The following is a 20,832-nucleotide window of genomic DNA, read 5'->3' as shown; positions in this document are numbered from 1 at the left end:
CTTGCAAATACATATTTTCCTATCTGCCATTTCTTTTCTATTACTTATTCACAGTGTTTTTTTCATTTTATATTTATATATGTCAGTTTATTTTTCCAGAATAATCGATGTCTATTGTTTGCACACTACTTTTTAGAATCAGGTATTGAATTTTAACAAAAGCTTATTTTTAAAACATTGAATGACATGATCATATGGTGTTTCCCCTTTAATGTATTGTAGTAATGCTGTAGAAAACTGATTTTCTCATTAAGATATTATATGGACTTTTGAAATAAATATTTTACTTAGTCAATAGGATTTAATTAACATCATACCATAATTTTGCTTGACCTGCCAGTAATTTTCTTTTTGGTGCCACCCATGTTTCATTGTTTTAAAGTTATGACACAATCACAAATATATGAATAAGTTTTCCATATTTCTACAAGGAAATTTATATAAAATGGAGACTGCTCAATCTTGAAAAATCTGTGGATATGCTTCTATAAAATAAGACACAGATACTTCATTTCTTTTAAAATGTCATCCATAAAAAGTTCTATATTCAGGTTTTTAATTTCTTGAGTTAATCTGGAAGTTTAAATTTTCCTAAAAAATAATTCCTTTCATCTTGATTTTCTGAGTTATTAACTAGGTCTTTTTTTTTTTCAAATTTTCAAGTAAGTTATTTCTAATTGGTAGTCATTTTTTCAATTTTAGCAGTCTAATTTCACTTTTTTTTAGAATTGTCAAATATTTTAAAATTTATCACTTTTTTTTAAAGAAACAAGCTGCAATTTTGCTGACAAAATTGCAACATTTATGATTTTCTCATTCTCTGCTTTTATTTTTAGCTAAATATTTTATATCATTTTCTTTGGATTTATTTTAATTTTTAAATTTAATCCCTCTTATCTTTATTATTTATTTGTATATTTTCTAAATATATGAATTAAAAAGATAAATATTTCTTGAAAACCTACTTCGCATTCTGTTTTATTTATTGATGTATTTTGTTGTAGATGGACAAAATTTATTTATTTATTTTAATGTGGTGCTGAGGATCAAATGTGCTAGGTGAGCACTCTACAGTTGAGCCCCAGCCCTAGCCCTGTATTCTATTATTATTATTATTATTATTATTATTATTATTAAACAAAAATTTGCCAGCAATGGTTAACTACCTCTGGATGAGCTTTCTGCTAGAACCTCCCACCCAACACACTTCTATTTGAAAACATTGAAAAAAACAAAGAACTGAAATTTATTGGGAATAAAGTTAAAAGATCTGAGAAATATTTAATTGGAGTCCCAAAAAGAAAGGATAGAGAGAATGGTACAGAAAGCATATGAAGCAAAATTTCAAAGGGAATGGAAGCCCAGAGGGGTGCACTTATAATTTGATCTTGTTTCTTCCCTTGACACATTTTGTTTTTAAAAGTTATGGATGCACACTGAGACATTCATCAGAGTTTAGGACAGTCTCACAAAATTGAAGTTCAGTTTCACCAAGATGGAGGAGCCTCAAGGCCTTCAGCAGGGACCTGAAGGATTATGCCTTAAAGTAGAGAACAAACCAGAAATGCTCCAGTCCTCACAAATGCAGAAACCCAGCATTGAAGCAGCTTAATCTCTACTTGGATTTCAGTTATCTGCTTATAGTACAAAGTGCCTGACAGAAATAAAAAAGATAAACATGATCTAGAAAAATAAATCATCTGAAGTTATCTCTATAATTATCATATGTAAAATCATTTTAAAAGTAGATTTGCAATAGATAAAAGATCCACAACAAATAGAAAAAGTGATGAAAATGGAGTCAAAATAAATCTAAGTAATCTGATTATTAGACATAATATTTTCAGGAAATAAACAGAATTGAAGTTTGAGCATAAAATTGGAAGAGACTTCCCTCTGTACCATATTTAACTCATTTCTATTTTGTATTTCTGAAACAGAAACCACCTCTCTTCTACATAACAGGGGTTTTCCTAATTGACCTCCCTGCTTCCATTCCTAGCCTTTTCCACTCAATTTCATTATGCAACTGAGAGAGCAATCATTAAAAACATTAATAGGATCAAAGACATCCTGTGAATATTGCAGCACAATTGGTAATAGGTAAGATATAAAATCCACCTAGTGTTCTTCAGTGAATGAAGAGGTAAAGAAAATGTGGCATATATCCACAGTAAAATATTATTCAGCCATGAAAAAAAGGAAATCCTGTCTTTTATGACAACAGGAATGAATCTTGAAAATTTTATGTTAAGTAAAATAATCCAGATACAGAATGATTAATACTGCACCCTCTCATTTATATGTGGCATCCAAAGTTGATTTCATGCAAGTGCAGTAGTGATTCCAAGGCTTGCGGGTGCTTAGCAGGTGGAGGAAGGGGGAAGTTAGTCAAAGCATACTTAATCACAATTAGATAGGAGGAATAAGTTCAAAAAAGCATAGTATATATAGCCAATGACAATATATTGTATTCTTGAAAAATGAAAAGAGTGCTTGTTAAGTATTCTCATGACAAAAATAGTATAGTATCATGTCACTTCTCTGCTCTGAACAACTGAATGGTTGGAATTGAAACTATCATAACCTCAAAGGTTTATATGACCCTAATGTTGCCGACCATATGGACTTCTTCCACACTGCACTCCTCATTCTGACTCAGCTGCAGTGGACTTCTAGTATTGCCATTCAGCCTTTGAAATGTGGGTTGCCTCTCAGGAATACTCTCTGGATTTCAAATGTCCCTTTTATTTATGATTCTGCTTCCATCTCACTGTCTCAGAGACGCCTTCCTTGACTAATGTCTATCATGCTCCACCTCCTGTCCATACTTTATTTCCCTTACGTTTATTGACATATTATTGATACTTGATATTTTGTACCAAGATGTAAACTCCTTTAATACAGAAAAATCTTTTTAGTTACCAATATATTTCCAGTTATTTTTTTTAATTTTTTTTTTAGGTTTAACTATTTTTTGTTGTTTATTGGTTGTTCAAAACAGTACAAAGCTCTTGACATATCATATTTCATACATTAGATTCAAGTTGGTTATGAACTCCCAATTTTATTTCCAGTTCTTAAAATAATAGTATCTTGATAAATATTAATTGAATGAGACAATCAATTTATTCAAATGTTACAACCAAACAGTGTCATACATTCTTCTCTTTTATGTGCAAAAATGAATGTACAGGGTTCTTATATTAAAAAAAAAACTGATAATAGGAGAGAAACACATAAACAATTAGAGATCAATGTGATGACTATAATAAAAAGACAAAGTCCCTATCATAATGATGGAATTTTTTGTTGTTGATTTAGTGGTAAGAAATTGATTTATTTATGTGTCTTCACACAAGAAGTGGATGATTATCCTAAATACTTTTATTCAGACAAACACTTTCATTTAAGTTTAATGAATACAGAATAAAAGATAAATGGTTCTTTATATATGTACCATTCCATCATCTTTAAAGTATATGGTTTTAAAATTTTCTAATTAATATGGATTTTCTTACTACATTCCCATTTCCATCATCATTATGACTGAAGCCATTGTACTCATGTAAATCATTATCATCATTAAAACCTTGCCCTAACCTCAACCCATACTTTATATTTTACTCAAATGCCCCTTTCTGAAGACTTCTCTGGTCTTCTACTTAAATTTCCATTCCCTGTTTTCTGCTCTAATTTTCTAGTTACCATAGCAACATATAATGCACTCTATGCTTTAACTTTTTATTGTTTTGCTGTTTTCAATCTCTCCAAACTAGAATGTGTGCTCCCCAGGAGTAAAATGCTTCTGTGTTTGTTAACTGCTACATTTTAGCAGATATCCTAATACTTGGCATAAACATATACCTGGCTTGAAAAAAAGTAGGTGCTCAATTAAAAGTTGTTGAAGGAATAATCACGTTTTCCCATTTTCTTCCCTCTAGGAATGAATTTTAATATTGTGTTCATAATATAAGGAAATGCTGACACAGAGGTGGGCATATTATAATTGATAATCATATAGATCACTGTTAGTGGATGAATATATTAAGCAAGTATATTTACATTGGTACCCCAAATGAGTTTATAACTATCCACATCAATAGTTGACAAAATATTACCCAAATCTTCAAAATTACCAAAACAAATAAGATTTTCATATTACCAAGAATATTCAACTTCATAATAATTCATCATGACATTTGATTTAAATTGCAAGCTTCCATAAATTAAAAGTCTGTTATGTTTTAGTTTTCTATATATCACTTTCCAAAATTATCTATACTAATACTGAAATCAGAATGATTTTTGGTTGGATTTAAATGACTAATTTCAATTTCAATTTCATTTAATTTTTAAAATTCAAAACTACAAAAGTGGATTTCTGAAATTCAAGTGAATTTCTTATTCCACAATAGAGGAAATGAAGGGTATACTTATCATATGCAAAGTACCAGTCTCTGTGTTGGGGGATATATAGGTAAATGATTACAATTCTTCAGGGAATTCCTATGATATAGAAATTTTGATCTTAATCATGAAACCTTAACAAGAAGCTCAATAAGTTTGATTAAATATGTGGTTAAGCCTAGTTAAAGGACCATTGGAGATATTCCCTTGTGGAATTAACACTTCTAATATGACTGTGTCTCCACTTCTGTTTCTGACATAAATTAATAAGATTCTATTTGGTTAAAAAATTCTCTCATTAGTGTCCCATCAAAAATAGCACCATTTGCCTCATTAAATTTAATGAGGTTGTTGTTGTTGTTGTTGTTGTTCTATTGGTAGGTGTGGGTGTGTGATATATGTGTCAATGTGTTAGACTTGTATCTTTAGAGAACAAGCTTTACATAGGCTGGATTTTCTTGAAGCTAGCTATTTCTAGAATGTGGTGCATGCACCCTAATGGGCTCAGTACCCAGGTAATATATCTTTTACTTTATTCTGAAATATAAAATGTGCCAGAAATCAGTGCATTTTATGTCAAACACTCATAATTAAATGATGGCCACATCAGAATATTTTATAATTTATATAATACATATAAAATATGAAAATCACAAAATCAATATTTAAAGGAGAAAAAAATGTATGTTTCTCTTTTGTCTGTAGTCTCCGAACAAAAAAAAACTCAAAATAATGAGGAAAATTAACTAAAGCTACCCTTATTCCATCCCCCATAGTTGGAATTTTATTTTGTGAAAAGCTAAAATAGTATTTTATTATTATACTGATTAAGTCTTCTGTTTTCAAACTTATGAAAATTAACATGTGATTATTTTAGATGTATATAAATTCTAATTAAGTGCTACAAATACCATCTGTATTAAAGAGGACATTTCTATTTCCTTTTAGCAATTATCAACAAAATAGAGGCACTTGAATACATATACAATATGGATACATTTAAAGAGCATATGTAATGTCTACAGAGTTTTTAACCCACTTGAAATTATTATGGGCAAAAATGATATGAGAACTAGTCACATTCAGGGAAAATATATAAGAAAGTAGATTTCAAGACTCTTTCATCCAATCTTGACTTTCAGATGGGATTAAATAATTCTTTTTTTTTTTTTAATTTAACTTTTTTTTTTTTAAAAAAAGCACAAAAACCCTACATACTAAAATTATACACATCAAGTATTGGTCCAATCTTATATCAATCTATTAACAATTAAACAGCACCATGGTTTTCTTACCTAGGTTAAACATGCCCAGAAAATTGTATTCAAAGTATATGTTCCTTTAAAATAAAATAACTCTTAAAGAGAGAATCTTCAATAATCAAGACCTTTTACCAACCATAGATTATTGATGACATTAACAAATTTCCTTAAGAAAAATCAGTTTAAACATTTTTTTTTTTCCAATTGATGAACATGAGAGATGCTGCTGTTCAGTGTGGCAACGATGAACAAAAACTTTTGGATGAGGGCGATCTACTGAAATGCCCTCCTAGCCCCACCTCTGAGGGAAAACTTCTCCTCTGGAATTAATGCTGCTGTTTCTCTTGAATTTAGAGTCAATCATCAACAAGCAAATCAAATGTAGCCACAATCTTTAAAGTGATCGAATAACATTAGGGAAGTAGTTAAAGCTCTCAGAAACATGATAAAGTTACAGTTATAGATACACTTAATCAGGCTATAGGAGATTTAATACCATTTTTAAACAATGCATTTAGACTAATTAGCAGTTTCATTTTGTCACTTTAACTAACAAGGTGCTCACACCCAAGTAGCTGTGGGATTAAATAATTCTTAAGAGATAATAATATGTTCTCAAAAATACCTGCAGGTTTGGATACATGTAACCTAAAGCTAGAAGAGATTTTAAAAGTCCTGTCCAGAGTTCCTTGTAAGAAAGGAAGAGAAGTCCAGAAATATGAAAGGGCCCAAATATAGCCCATAGATTAAAATGAAAAGAGAGTAGAGAAGAGAAGGAGAGAGAGAACAGGTGGCAGGCAGAGGAGGGCTCAAGGAGAATTTAACTACTTTCTCCAGATTAAGTACTATGGGTTTGACTGGTACCTTTTCTATGCTAAAATCTGTGAGCAAAAGCATCCCATCTGAGACTCATGAACAGATCTTACAATTTTGGCTTTAAGAGTAGGAAAAGAAAAGATAAAAACTAATTAGGAGTAATGTGAAAGGAAATATACATTAGAAGAAAAGTTATTATAGGAATTAGAAGAAATGTTACATATCATATTCTATAACTTTAGAGAAAAATGGAAATTTGAACCTATTAAAATAATAAACATTAATGGTAAAGGACAATATGCCAAAAAATGAGAATTTGTAGACTTCAAAAGGAAAATAAAATGTTACAATAAAAATTATTCCAGAAATTAAAACACATTACAATGGCAAAAAGTAGAACAGGTATAATGAGAAGGTTAAGAAAACACATTGTATAAAAAGAATAAGGTTCAAAGCTCTTTTAGAGAATATTGGAAAAATTTAATTCAAAATGGTTGAATACAAGTATATTTCTTTTAATACTGGGAATTGAACTCAGGGGCACTTGAACACTGAGCAACATCCCTAGCTCTATTTTGTATTTTATTTAGAGGCGGGGGTCTCACTGATTTGCTAAGCACCTCGCTGTTGATGAGGCTGGCTTTAAATTCACCATCTTTCTGCATCAACCTTCAGAGCTGCTGGGATTACAGCAGCTGGGACTGCGCCTGGCAGAATACAAATTTTAATTCTACTCTACTGTCATATTCTATCCATAGCCACAAAAGCTAATATCCATAGGAAGAATATCCAATGATTTTTTGTTTGTTTGTTTCTATTGGTGGATGAAGAAGAGAATATTAAAAATTATCTTGACTCACTCAATGGTAACAATTTCCAAACCTCAACATGGATGAAACTAGACCAACAAAAACAAAAAAATAGTCATTAAATTTCCTAAAGATAGAATAGAAAAAGAAAAAAAAACATGACCATCTATGGTTTAAATTTTCACATAAAATCACAGAAATATCAAACACTTCATCTTAAAAATTAATTTTCCCTTTAATGAACAGAGCTTATAAGATAGAGCTTAAAAATTAAATATATCAATATAATAATCATAAGAAACAAAACTAAGAGAAGAATGAGGCTGAACATGAAGGATGCAAATTTATGCTAATGAAATGTTATAAAAAATGCAGCACATCCAATATCAGGAAAACAAAAGATATTCTAGGGATAAGCATTAAATTGTGAGCCAAACATTTCTATGTTTCACCAAAATAATATCCTCCTTCTGGGAAAGCAGCTAGACGTAGTAAACTCTTGAATGGCCTTTTAACATTCCCCTGAACACTCCTCTCTCCCCTTTCCCCAATACATACCCAAAGACATGAAATTCTGAGGACCTAGAGGAAGGACCTAGAGGAACCAGAAAGGGAAGACTCTGGAACCCCTGTAAAACCGCATAGTTCACTGCTTTACTGAGAATGCACTCAAGCAACTATGATCAAGAAATAAACTGCATCAAGACACAGAATCTGGATTCTAATGTGAAGGTGTATAATGCTATCCTAATAGTAGTCCATCTTGCTAAACTACATTTTCATATAGAATATGATATAATAATGTCAGATTATATAGCTTAAAGTACTCAAAGCAAAAATGATTATAAATATAAGAACAAATTTGAAGATCGTTAATATATTTGCTTGAAAAAAATCAGAGACATGAAAATTTGAAGAACAAAATGATACAAACACAATGATTGACACATCATAACAAAACAAATAAGAATATTTGAAATATTTAAAGAGATTGACTACAGATTAAGCCACAACAAACATATCAATATATCCTCCAAAGCCATATCTCTCAACTACAGTGTTCTCCAATTAGAAGTTAAAAGCAAACAGGATAGCTGAAAAGAATTTTTTTTTCTATTGAAAGTAATGACATGTAAAGAAATAGAAAATATTCTTCTAAAGTTTATTTGGGTTAAATGGATATTAAAGCTAGTATTATAAACTCTTAAAAATGAACATCAGATTATAAAACTGTAGGGATGTGATCAAAACACTAGGTAAGAAGAAAATTCCTTAACTGAGGTTTGTTCATTTATGAAAGATGACAGATGTGAAAAATGGTCTCACATTGACACTCATTATTAATGCAACTGAAAAAAATTCAAAATCAAATGGAACAGAAAAATATTCAAGATCTCACAGGTGAAAATTTTCCTTCCTTGTTTTATGTATAGATATGATTCAAGTGTTCCAGGAAATTTTTCAATATCATTTAAATCCTAAAACTTTTTTTGGTAAGATTAGCATATTTTATGGCCAAAGAAAAATCTCTTGGTCCTATAGGCAGAAGTAAAAAGTCATTTATTAGAAGGAAAAAAAAAGCCTGGCTTCAGACTTCTGCATATCAATACTCATATTTAGAGAGTATTAGAGAAAGTCTAAGAGTCAGAAGAAACAAAAGCATTACTCAAGTACTTTATACCCACTCAAGTCTTTGTTCACTTAAAAGGCATCAGAATGACTTCCTTTCTGGGCAACATGGATATCATAATATCTATGTTTTCAACAAATTCAAAGAGTTGAAATAAAATAGTTTCAAGTTAGCAAAATAAATGAGGATTAATCCTTAAAGTACAACTGAGAATTAGAGTGACAGAAGAAAACAAAAATATTGTCAATCTGATGCTATAAAAATAAAACTAAAATACATGTAGATCATTGATGACCAAGTGGGAAGAAATATACACATTTATCATATTTCATAAAAGGCATTTGCTTAAATTGATGAAGAAAATACTAAAATTTATAAGAATAAATAGGAGAAGAACTAAATCCCATAAGGGAGGAAATGACAAACACAAGTGATAGGCAAGGTTGAATGAAGACAACAGTTGTAAAGCAGATAAACAAAAACCAAGAGAACTGCTCATATGTATTTTTTTTTTTTTTTTTTGCTGTAGGAAGGTAAACCTTATAAGGTGGAACTTAATAAATTCACTTCCCCAAATATATTCTTGTGTTGCACATTAACTTGGTATAAAATCCACTGAAAAGACTGGTTTGTACTACAAGTTATCTGGCTAGGGATAATTCTATTACTCTGAAATTTATCTTGATTTCCCACAAATTATCTACATATTGCAGAATAACTGCAAATCTAACCTATAGATTGTTTTCACATAGAAGTTGTACATTTTGATAATATGAGTCTCAGGTAGCTCTTGAGAAATTTCATACTGTATATCCCAATAGAATGTCTATATTTTAAGGCATAATTTCTTTACCAATACCTAAGTAATAAAAACTTGCATTAATTTTTAAGAACGTGACCATGAGTCCCCCGCTTGCTTTTTCTTTTTTCATTAGGTCAATTCAGTTCACCAATAATCATCAATGCTGTTGCCCAATGAGGCATCCATCTTTTTCACTTGCTCTATTCTACAGTTTAAGAATATTCCCTGGCTTGTGCCTAACCCATGGTAGCAACTCATGAGTAGGTACTGATGAAAGAGTAATGAATCATGACTTCATATTTCATATTTTATTTAAGCTGAACAAAACTATTTAAATAAAATACTAATAAACAAAATTTTAATGGCAATCACATATTCAGCCTCAGACATTTATTTTAAAATTAGGTGTAAATAATGCTTTAGGTGACTAATAGGCTTCTGAGAATAGTATGCATTTTTCTATTCAATGAAGTGACAGCTAAATTTTCAGTCTATAATTTGATTCCATCTCTGTCAACACATTCATTTATCTTCTACAACTATCTAAGGATCTCTATCAAATTTTTGTTCTTCAATTAAAATTTATTCCTTAATTCACTGGATTGGACAAGGAGATGGAAGGAAGAGAGGGGACATGGGAATGGGAAAGACAATGGTGTGTTCAAATTTGAACACATGACCAGTGTAACTCCACATAATGTTTAACCACAAGAATGGGAAGTTACACTCCATGTTTTTTATGATATATCAAAATACATTCTATGTCACATATAACTAAAATAAAATTTCAAAAATAATGATTTTTTAAAAATTTCCAAAATCCCAAAAGAAAACAAAACAAAATTCTTCCTTAAAATGTGTTGCCTTCCAGAAGACCAAGTAGAGAAGGAGAAGAGGAATAGAGGAGGGAGGAGGGCAGAGAAAGAGGAAGCACTGGGGACAGAGTGGAGCCAATTATATTCCATGGATGTATGATTATGTCAAAATGAACCCCAGTGCTATGTATAACTACAATACACTAATTAAACACTAAAAACATAGAAAGTGTCAGCTCTGTATTGTCATAATTCTTTCAATGCCACCATCATCTTTTTTCATCTTTTTTATCAGGTCTTTTTCTACTGTTCTGTTTTGTTTTCTACGTCTTGTTTGTCCCTAGTACATCATCATTTATGATTCGTTTGCCCTCAAAAGTTCAGAATAACCAGTATATTCCACCTTCTATTTACTCACACCAAGGTGTGCCCCTGTGTTAACTCTGGGCTCCCTCTCTCTCAATTCCTTGATCATTTCATAGTTTTAATGTAATAGCTGCATCATGTTTCTCCATAATACAACTCCAAGATCATAAAAGGTTAAGATGACAAGGCTTTTGAATTGAAATTGGAGAAATTTCAATGTGCTCTTACTTTTTAAAAATAGCTCCCACTTTTTTTTTAAACGTTCAGATACCAGTACTATTTATGTGATCCTTATTCTACAGCTCCCAAGTGAGTTTTGTCTGAATAGTTGTTACTGGTGAAACATTTAAGTTCCATTTATGTTGGCTTTATGTGCTCAGAGTAGAAACTCAACAGTAATAGTGAGTGATTTTCTGGAATGGTTATTTTATGAAATTTGATATAATTTGCTTTTAAAGTTAGACACACATGCACTCTATGTGCACACATGTGCACTCGTGCACACGCGCACACAAATATACACACACTTCCCCTGATATTTCCTGAAACTCTAGGTTTCCTTTTATGGTTTTAGTATCTCATTTATAATACAATTTATCTTTGTATGAGCATAACTTCCCCATAATCATGTATTATGCAATTTTTTTCAAAGAAGTTTAGGGAATTGTTATATTTTTTCTTAGGTGGTTTTATATTTGTTTCTTGTTTGCTCCTTAGTAACAACAGATATATTTTTGAGAGTAACAATTATCATTCACTTCTAATTCCCACAATACTTGAGTCTATCTATGCGTTAGTGATTAGTAACTGAAAATTGAGTTGATAGTTTGAAAATTAGAAGAAATATATTAAGTCCCATGAAAGTGAAGCATGTGCACTGAAAGAGGTCCACAGGAAATCATACTCAGGGCTTTAGGGAGGACTGGCTTTGGCAAGTGGAAGGCTGGGAAGAAAATAGCAGGCCTAGGTATTTAGAATGGCACAGCATAGAAATCATCAGTCCTATTATTTTCAAGGCTCAAAAATTAAAAAAATATAATTTTGGTGGGAAAAAATGGTTTGAGGATAAAAATCACAGTATTTACTTTCTTTAAGAAGATGTTAGATTTACTCCAAATATAAAAATTTTTTCAGTCAACCAGGTTAAAGTTAATTGATGGATTAACATTCCTTTGTTTCCATCTAGCTTTGAATAGCTTTGCATCTTGTTAATTATTATTTTTAATGTTTTTTTTTCTTGAATCTCCATTTAAATCTTGGAGAAACTAGCTTTAATATTTGTGATTAGGTTAACAAAACTGTATAACTTTAGGATAATTTGTTCTACAAGAAACTAAGTCCTCAGGAAGGCTGTCCTCCAAAAGTCTCTCAGCCAGGTAGACAATTAAAAAATAGGTGAGAAGAATATTTTCACTGAGGTCCCAAAGTGGCCTTCAATTAACAAAAACAATCGGCTGATGTTTCTCTTTTTGATGCCAGGAAACTCTGTGCAGTGTTTCTAGTTTTTCCTTCAATCAGCCCAACATGAGACTTTGCATCAAGCTGTGATTTTGTAAATTTTGTTTTAGTACCTATTGGGGCATCCTGTGAATCATGGTCTCTTCATCTCTGCATCCTGGGGAAGTGCATACAGACCAGAAAGGCTTGGGCAATTTCTCATCTCAAAATATTCTCACCCACCCCCTTCCAATTTGGAAAATAAAATTAGCTGTGAGTTTTTATCCCAGGGAACCACATATTTTTGAAACAACAGAGTTTTCAAGTCCTGAAGAAGGGTGATTCTTTTGTTTTCTCTGTCACTAATAAGCCATTTCCTTTTGTGAACTCAAAAGAAGCTAAAGTCCTCACGAGTACCTTAGCTGTTTTCTATTTTTCCAGCTTCAGTTTGATCTGTAATAAAACAACAGAGTATTTGTCTCTCTCTCACTGTCTTTCTGTCTCCCTCTCTCATCCTACATGCCCTGACTAATAAGTCAATCTTTTTTTTGAGGCCTAATAAACTTATCTTGTATTTTTTATATCATTGTAATAATATTATATGGCAGGCAAAAATATAATGATAAATGATAATTTGCCAAAAAGATTAAAAAAACACTGAGGTGTTACCTATCAAAAGTTCTCCTTCTGTCTGTGATGCAGCACAGATTGTGATCGTGACAGTAAATCTGGTGCTATTGTTAATGCCATGGCACTTGGGTTTTTGGCTTGCTTTAGTCCAATCTGTGACATGCTTGTGAATATCTTTCTTCTGTTCTGTCTGTATGGCATATGGATTTCTGGGATACAACGTCAGACCTATCCACATAACAAGTGTTCAGAGCACCTTATCATTTTAAAAAGCCAATTACTCAAAAAGACAAATGTGAAATGTTTCACATTTAATGATGAGCAAATCTGCAAAACAAATGCAGTTTTGCTCGTTCTAAAAAGTTTAGTTTAACTGTAAATATTGCAATGGAGTCTTGCATGACACACACCACCAATAGGGAAAAGCTCATTTCATACATATTGTATATCATCACTGTCAATTACATCTGCACAGGATTTAAAATGAGGGTGGTATAAGTAATTAGAAATAAAGAAAATAGAATATTCTAAACTACAAGGCTCTGAAATCACTGTAAAAATGTCACTGCTAACATTGAACACTCTAAAAAAATATTTTGAAAGTCTCACCCAAAAAACTGAAAACTGCATATGTCTACAGAGGTAAAGGTCACTCATGAAACACTCAACAACAAAAAATACCAATTCATTTTTTAGAAATATTTGTCAATATGTAAAGAATGTTTTGTACATAAGTTCTCAGTTACTGTTGAATCAGTGGCTGTATGTAATATTCCCACATGGAATGATGTCCTTTCAAATACTTTAAAACAAAGGTTTAGTGAAAGATTTTATGGGGACATCTTGAGTGCTGAGATTTTATGCATGGGAAGTACACTAACAAAAAACAATAGCATTAGTTTTGAAACTGATTTATCTATTTATACTTTTCTATCTATTTATGATGAAGACAATAGCTCATTCATAACTATACATCTCTATTTTATCTACCCTCTGCTACCTAAACAAAGCAAAGATGAGACTGAAAAAGAAAAAAGAAATAATCCTACTCTTCAGTGTCTACCATGTAGGTTATGTAAATACAGTTGTCACATTTAAATATCTTTACTCTTTTTTTTTTGCCTGCACATTCTTTAAACCTTCTTTTAAACTGTGAACACTGGTAACAGAATATTATATGACATGAGAAATGGAATGCACCTGGCACTGGTAATTTTAGAAGAAACTAATCTCGATATTTATAACATCATTTAGCAAGCAGAACAGTTTTACCAGGCTTGGAATGTTGATATGAAAAAGTTCATTTAGTTCTTGGACTTTCATTCTCCATTGAAATGTAGTCAAAATTCAGAAAGTCTCCAATCAGCTATTGCATAGCAAACACAAAAGAGCCTACAGGACTCCTCTACTAGTAACTGAGATGAGACAATACCCTTTGATTCACTCTATTGAATTTCATATTAACTTTTTGTTATCCAGCATAGAATCTGACAAAGAAGAGTTAAACAACAACTCCATACATTAAAGAAAGATAGGAAAAATTAGTCAACCATAATATTTTTGACAGTATTTCCTAAAAATAAAGGCCTCGCCTAGTATTTACTTATTCTCTTAGCTATTGTGGGTTCATTTCAACTGGATGCATATACATTTTAATTTGAAGTGAATTGGTATGATAATGTCCATAGCACTTGAATGTTTTGATATTGTAGTTAATAATCTATCAGGTGATCTCACAAAGGCACTTAATTACAATATGAAAGTAATGATTTTGGCTAATTTTCCACTTTGTGGAAAGATTCAGGGTCTAGATAAGCAAACCAACAAATAATTAACCAATATTTTTGGCCTTTTCAAAGTAATAAAATTTGATCTATTTACAAATAAAATAATTTGATGTAAGCCTCCCACTCTTCTCTTCCAACCAATGTACTGTATTCTTTCCTTACACTGAGCCTGAACAACTTGAAATGTGAGGAGTTGTGTAACCAGACCAAATTCTTATAGTAATATTTGATTTCTAACAGTTGGGGCTTAAAATAATGTAACAGGGAAATTCTTATACTAAGGCACTCATCTCAATATTTATATTCATAGCTTACACAGAAATATTTACACAGAAGAAAATGACGATACTCATGGAGCTCTGTCAAGAAGAAACCAGCTCACAGAAGCACCAAGGGATGTAATCTGCATGTGAGTGTGAATCAAAGCGACACTGAGAGTCTGAACAGCTCACCCTTGCCTAGAGTCATTCTGCAACAGGTATTTGTTTTCTAATCTGTTGCTTATATCTATACTTCCAGTGATTTATAATTAAAGGTCACAATCACATTTTGAAGATGGAAGGAAGACTTAAAGAACACCTTTCCACTAGTGTCCTTATTTGAGAGTGGAAAAAATTTAGACAGAGAAGGACTGAGGCCCTGTCCAGGAAGTACTTTCCTCAAGCCTTGGGCTGAGCTGCAGTCAAATGTTCTGTGCTGGTATGAAGGTTGCTTCACGTGTTCTGTGTGCTACTCTAGGAAGTCTCTTAACCCTGTTAAGAGGAAATTTTCTCAGTTGTAAAAATCTGGTGACCCCTATTTTACAGAGGTATTAGGAATGAGGTAATACCTGGGAAAACCCCATAAACCACAATGTTCTCCACAAATACACTGTAGTGTTGTTCTCCACCTCACTAGGGACTCAGTTTTAGTTCCATTATTGTTACTGCTATTATTTTGTCTTGCCTATCTTACAGGTTAAAAACCATTAAACAGCACAGGGAAATCAGGGGGTAAAATTCCAGCTTTTATAGATAGAAGCACAGCTGCCAAGGAAACATATCCTTTCATCTTAATGTACTTTGAGACTATATGAAACGGTTAATACAGCTTGGACCCATCTTCTTGTTAAATATTTGTCCAAAGGAAGAAAAAAGTAATAATGGTATAAGGAATAATTATGACAGCTGCAAGCTTCCATAGTTGCCTCCACACAGTATTATTATTATTGGAAATGCTATCTGGGCAGTACCTGAGTCCATAAAGTATCAGGTGTCCATTTGGCAAGAGAAAAAGGAAGGAATCAGATCAACATTTTATAAGTGGCTTGCATTTTTTTTTTGCACCTGTTATTCTACAATTTCTTTCAGTTATATTTCAAAACACTACAGTTGGGATCTCCTTGCCAACCTGAGATGGCATAAGCCTGGATAACAGAACAAAATGTGAGAAGGTCCTTCTGTCTTTAACGCCTGTTCACCAGTGAATCAGCCTCCAATTAATCTGTTTCTTCAGTAGGAGTTTAATAAAAGTCAAGAGCACACATGTTCAGGCTTGTTTAGTATTGAAGCTGTGTTAACATTATCTGTCTAGCCAGGTCAAAAATCCTGTGTAATTAGATGCCAGAAACCATTTAAAAAAATTTAAGGATTTTTCAATTTATTATGAGCAATTGATTATCTGAGATAGGGAAGTTTAAATCTAAAATGGAAGTACAATGAGAGGGATGCTTCTCATTAAATGTTCCAAAGAAATAAAAGTTTGTTTTGTGGCCAAACTGCACATAAAACTCAATATAGTAGGTTTGTTATTTTCTATCTGTTTATGAACCAGAAAATTCAGGATTGCTCGGCAACTCTTATTTCCATTCCACTGTGTGAGTGATGATCAGAATTGGTCATTTACATTCAATCATACACAGCATTATGTTTGGAGGGAGTGCTTAACTCAGTCATCTGTGCCTATGAACTGAATGTGCCTCAGTGTTTTCTAGAGGAAATCAACAACACTGCAGATGGAAATACAGGTTGGATGTATTTATGACAAGCCGAGGTAGCAAATACAAAGGCACAGAACTGAAAGCTTCTGAGACCCTACCTACACTGCTTATTTTGAGCAGTGGCAGAGGCAACAAAGTCCCAGAAAGCCCAATGCTCTTAGAATTTATGGGAAGTGACATTTAACCCATAAGTGACGTGGTACATTAACTTTGCATAAATCACTAAACAGAATCACCTTCACCAGCATCTCTTGAGTCCACCTTGGAATCATAATTGCTCAGACTGAGGAATATGAAATCTGATTCTTGTTCTTACATTTCAGTGTGGGAAAATGAAATAAAGATGACTCATACACACAGGACTCTTCATATCACTGTGAAACTTTTTACAGGGAGATTATTTCAAAGATCACCATTCAAGGAAGAAAGCAGACATTTCAAAGAAGAAAGCAGTTAATAGTGATTGTCTATATTCAGCTTTCAGATTTCATCTAATTACACAGAATATCATTTCTCCTTTTTTGATAAGTTTAATAATCAATTCATTAAATATATGACTTTATAGGTACCCGTTTCCAATAACTGTAGAAGAATTCTCTAAACATTCCAAACGAAGGGATGAAACATTGTAAGGTGGATCTGCTCATTAAGAAAATTTAAATTAGTGAAATTTTATGACCATGATGACTTCCTGTACCATATTGGGTATAATGCATTTTAGAGCCCATTATTGGTTAAGTGTTAGTTTTCATAACATTCTTAATTTTGTCACAAATTTTTATCTATGAAAAAGTAATAATAAAAAAAAATTAAAAACCCTCCAGGATCATATTGTATTTCTTTTTAATTTTTGTCTGTAGTCAATATAAGATCCCTATATTTCAAACACAGTGGCTACTTTCATATCTGCTATTCATTCAGAATATGTTGGATTGATTTTTAATAAGTCATTAAAAAATATTTTGAAAGTGTCTGCCTCATGACAAATGATCCAAAATCTACTATTTATAAAGTTGCCATATGAAACTAAGGTTTAAAATGTATGTTATCTTGTTCCATAAGTTTTATTATTACTTTTATTTATCATTATTTTTCACATAAACCAACACTCTGTACAACTACTCTGCATGTGGAGGTGGAATGATTGCCAAACCTTGTTTAGAGAATTGTCATCTGAGCCCCAGTTGTATTTTCTTGCCTAGAGTCTATATCTACTTCTCTTCCTATATAGGTTGTATTCAAGCTGTCCCAAAGGAGTCTTTTGGCCTTTACTTTTGACAGCATTGAAAATTTCCACAAACCTACCTTCAGGGAATCAGCAAGGACATTTCAGGAATTGCCCACTTCCTCCTTCTAACTTTGGGCAAGTCATATTCTCACTTTTTCCTCATTGTCTCTGTTGTTAAATGTGAGAAATCATGAGATAATTCATGTATTTCAAAGAGTCATATCCATGAAACAATTGTAATCACTGTAATGAAGGCAGTGTAGCATGCTGTTGGAATACTGGGTATTGAGGGGTTTATATTTCTTGGCAGAAAATGCTTAAACTTTTGGGCCTTGATGCACATCTAGAAAAGCAAGAAATATCCCAAAGAATGAGTTATATTCCAGGATATTTTCCTTTAGGATGAAGTTCATGAAACCATTCAGGGGCCTGGAATTGCCATGGTAAATTAAAGAAAAAAAATTGCTTAAATTCCTTTTACTTTACAGTCTTTGCATAGTGCTTATTTTAAACACCAATATGTTCCTTTTCATCAAATCATACTCTTCTGGTATGTCATAACATCATTAAATAATAGTTTCTGTAATTGCTGTGGCCCAATTGAGTGGGGAACTTAACTTATGAAAACCCATAAAGAGACGATAATATGTTCCTGACTCAAAATGGCCATTAGTTAACACTCCTTGATGTTATTTAAAATGTAGTCATGACCCAGAGAATAGCCTCTGGATGGGTTCATGAGTCTGTTGATACTCTTTATTAAAAAGTTTTAAAACAGTTAAAATGGGAGAAATTTTGGAAAATAAAACAATAAGAATATAACTACCTAGGTTCTTTTCATTGCTCTCAAACATAGATGAATAGCAAACTCAGCAAAACATAAACTGAGTATGTAGTATTATTTCACCTTTGTTTTGATGAGGTCATCAGTACACATCTTTGAATTTTGATAAAAATTTTAAGGGACAAATTAACACAGAAGTTGACAGTGTCTAAGGTGCAGTGTTGAAGATAAAGAGTTCCACAAAATCAATTAATAGAATGTGAGAAAAGCTCATATGTTCCTTGGAACTTTCGTGTTGTGGTTCATATTTTGATTGGGAGTCATTCTCATCTGTCAGTGTAGCCTGCTATGTACCATGTTCTTCAAGACGAACTTGTTATGCTTCTGCCAAAACCATCAGTGGCATCTCATGGGCACATAGTGAACAATGAACCACATTTTGCTCAGCTAATAAGGACCTGAAACACCTGATTTCTGCCTACCTCAGTGGCCTTATGTATTACCATACTCTGCCTTCCTTATTTCATTTCATTCTTTCCATATATATCTTTAGGTTCCTCAAAGATGTCACACTCTCTCCTGCCACAGGGTGTTCCGATGAGATGTTATGGCTGTAATTCTCTCAGACTCTCTTCTCTCTTGTGCTTGCCCACTTATTCTCTTTTCCTAATATATATATATATAGATATATATATATATATCTATATATATATATATATATATATATCTTCCTTAGGAGAGCATTTTTTGACCCTCCAGAATAGGTACTGCTAAAAATAGTCTTTAACACTATGTCATGTGCTTTAATATGGCAAGAAGATCTTCTGTAGGTAATCACTTGTGTGCTACCACTGTATGCTGTGTTTTTCTCTCTGAAAACATTGGCAGATTTAATTATTGACTCAATACCCTTCTTCCAAGTTTGAACATCAACACTATGATGTCATGAACTGTGTATTGTTCACCACTGAATTTTTAGTTCTAGGTCAGTGTTAGAAGAGAATCTCAAAAATATCTATTGTCAAAGTAAATGATCACTCTTGAAATTTCTTTCACCTCCTTGCCTGTTAAAAACCTGTTCAAGTCTTCACATTCAAGCTGAAATGCAATCTTTTTATTGACTTTTCTTCTTCAATTTGAAGTCTTCTTTGATATTCTTATAGTTTAATGACCATTCTTTAATAAATTATAAAACTTTTTAATGTCAACAGTATATATTATTAAAATTACTGTATTGTTCACATTATATGCTAAAGGTATGTTGAGCTTTTGTTATTTATGTTTGGTTTTGTTCGCAAATTATGGCTGTTAGATGATCCAATGTCTTTCAGACAAAGTACAGCGATTTTCCATTCTCGTTCTCAATACCATCCTGTCTTCTCGCCTCTCTTCTCCCAGAATGATAATTCTTGACCACTTTACAAACATCTTCTTAAGGATATGATACAGGCAGAACTCCTTTATCTTCACCTTGTCACAAAGTGTAGCAAGGAAACCTACCAATCAGTAAGCTGTTTTATCACTCTCTGAAAATACATTTTACAACCCAATGTGGGATGTGTACAGTCTCCTCAGCTCTACATATAAAAAACACTTCAAAATGTGAAGTACAATTAACACTTCAAAATGTGAAGTACTATATGGTTCATTGCACTTCATAAATCTATTGAAACATGGCTTCTATTACATGGGAAACACCTTCATATTTCCATTTCTGTTGTTTTATCTTTATCATTATTATTATAAAATTACCATATGAGGTTGGTGTCATGGAGGTAAGGCATTGATAATACAAAGCCAGGTTTCATCTAGAACCATGCTTACACTGTAAACAATTTTTATGGCCTTACTACTTTTCCCATGTAACCACAATTACAGTACTGGATCTGTGGTTTTCAGTCTTTTTATTTTTAATTTTTTCAAACTTTCCAATAAGGAAGAAAGTCACTTTTTACTTTTGTTCTCTCTTGGCTGTCACCACCTCTTGAGTCACCTTGGACATCTTTCCATGCCTCACAGACTAGCATATTTATGGTTGCTTTCATCTTTAAGTATCTATTAGTTTATGCAAAATGGTA

The 20,832-nt window shown here is 32.2% G+C and overlaps 1 protein-coding gene and 1 long non-coding RNA gene across 6 annotated transcripts in view; one reads left to right on the top strand and one right to left on the bottom strand.

The window, feature by feature from the left end:
• Window positions 1–20,832, bottom strand: part of Arhgap15 (Rho GTPase activating protein 15) — a 621,152-nt gene that overhangs the window by 352,837 nt on the left and 247,483 nt on the right. The gene's annotated exons all lie outside the window — the stretch shown is intronic.
• LOC125619383 overlaps window positions 1–20,832 on the top strand; it is a 53,952-nt gene that overhangs the window by 22,757 nt on the left and 10,363 nt on the right. The window contains exons 3-4 of one of the 2 annotated variants that reach the window (XR_007350908.1): window positions 3,945–3,994; window positions 15,075–15,242. This is a non-coding gene — a long non-coding RNA (uncharacterized LOC125619383). The remainder of the gene's footprint in view (window positions 1–3,944; window positions 3,995–15,074; window positions 15,243–20,832) is intronic. The other variant, XR_007350909.1, reaches the window with a different exon arrangement.

This window comes from Marmota marmota, unplaced genomic scaffold (genome assembly GCF_001458135.2).
Source record: "Marmota marmota marmota unplaced genomic scaffold, marMar, whole genome shotgun sequence".
Lineage (NCBI taxonomy): Eukaryota > Metazoa > Chordata > Mammalia > Rodentia > Sciuridae > Marmota > Marmota marmota.
The sequence above is the reverse complement of the archived record's forward strand: the minus strand, read 5'-3'. Positions and strand labels throughout refer to the sequence as shown.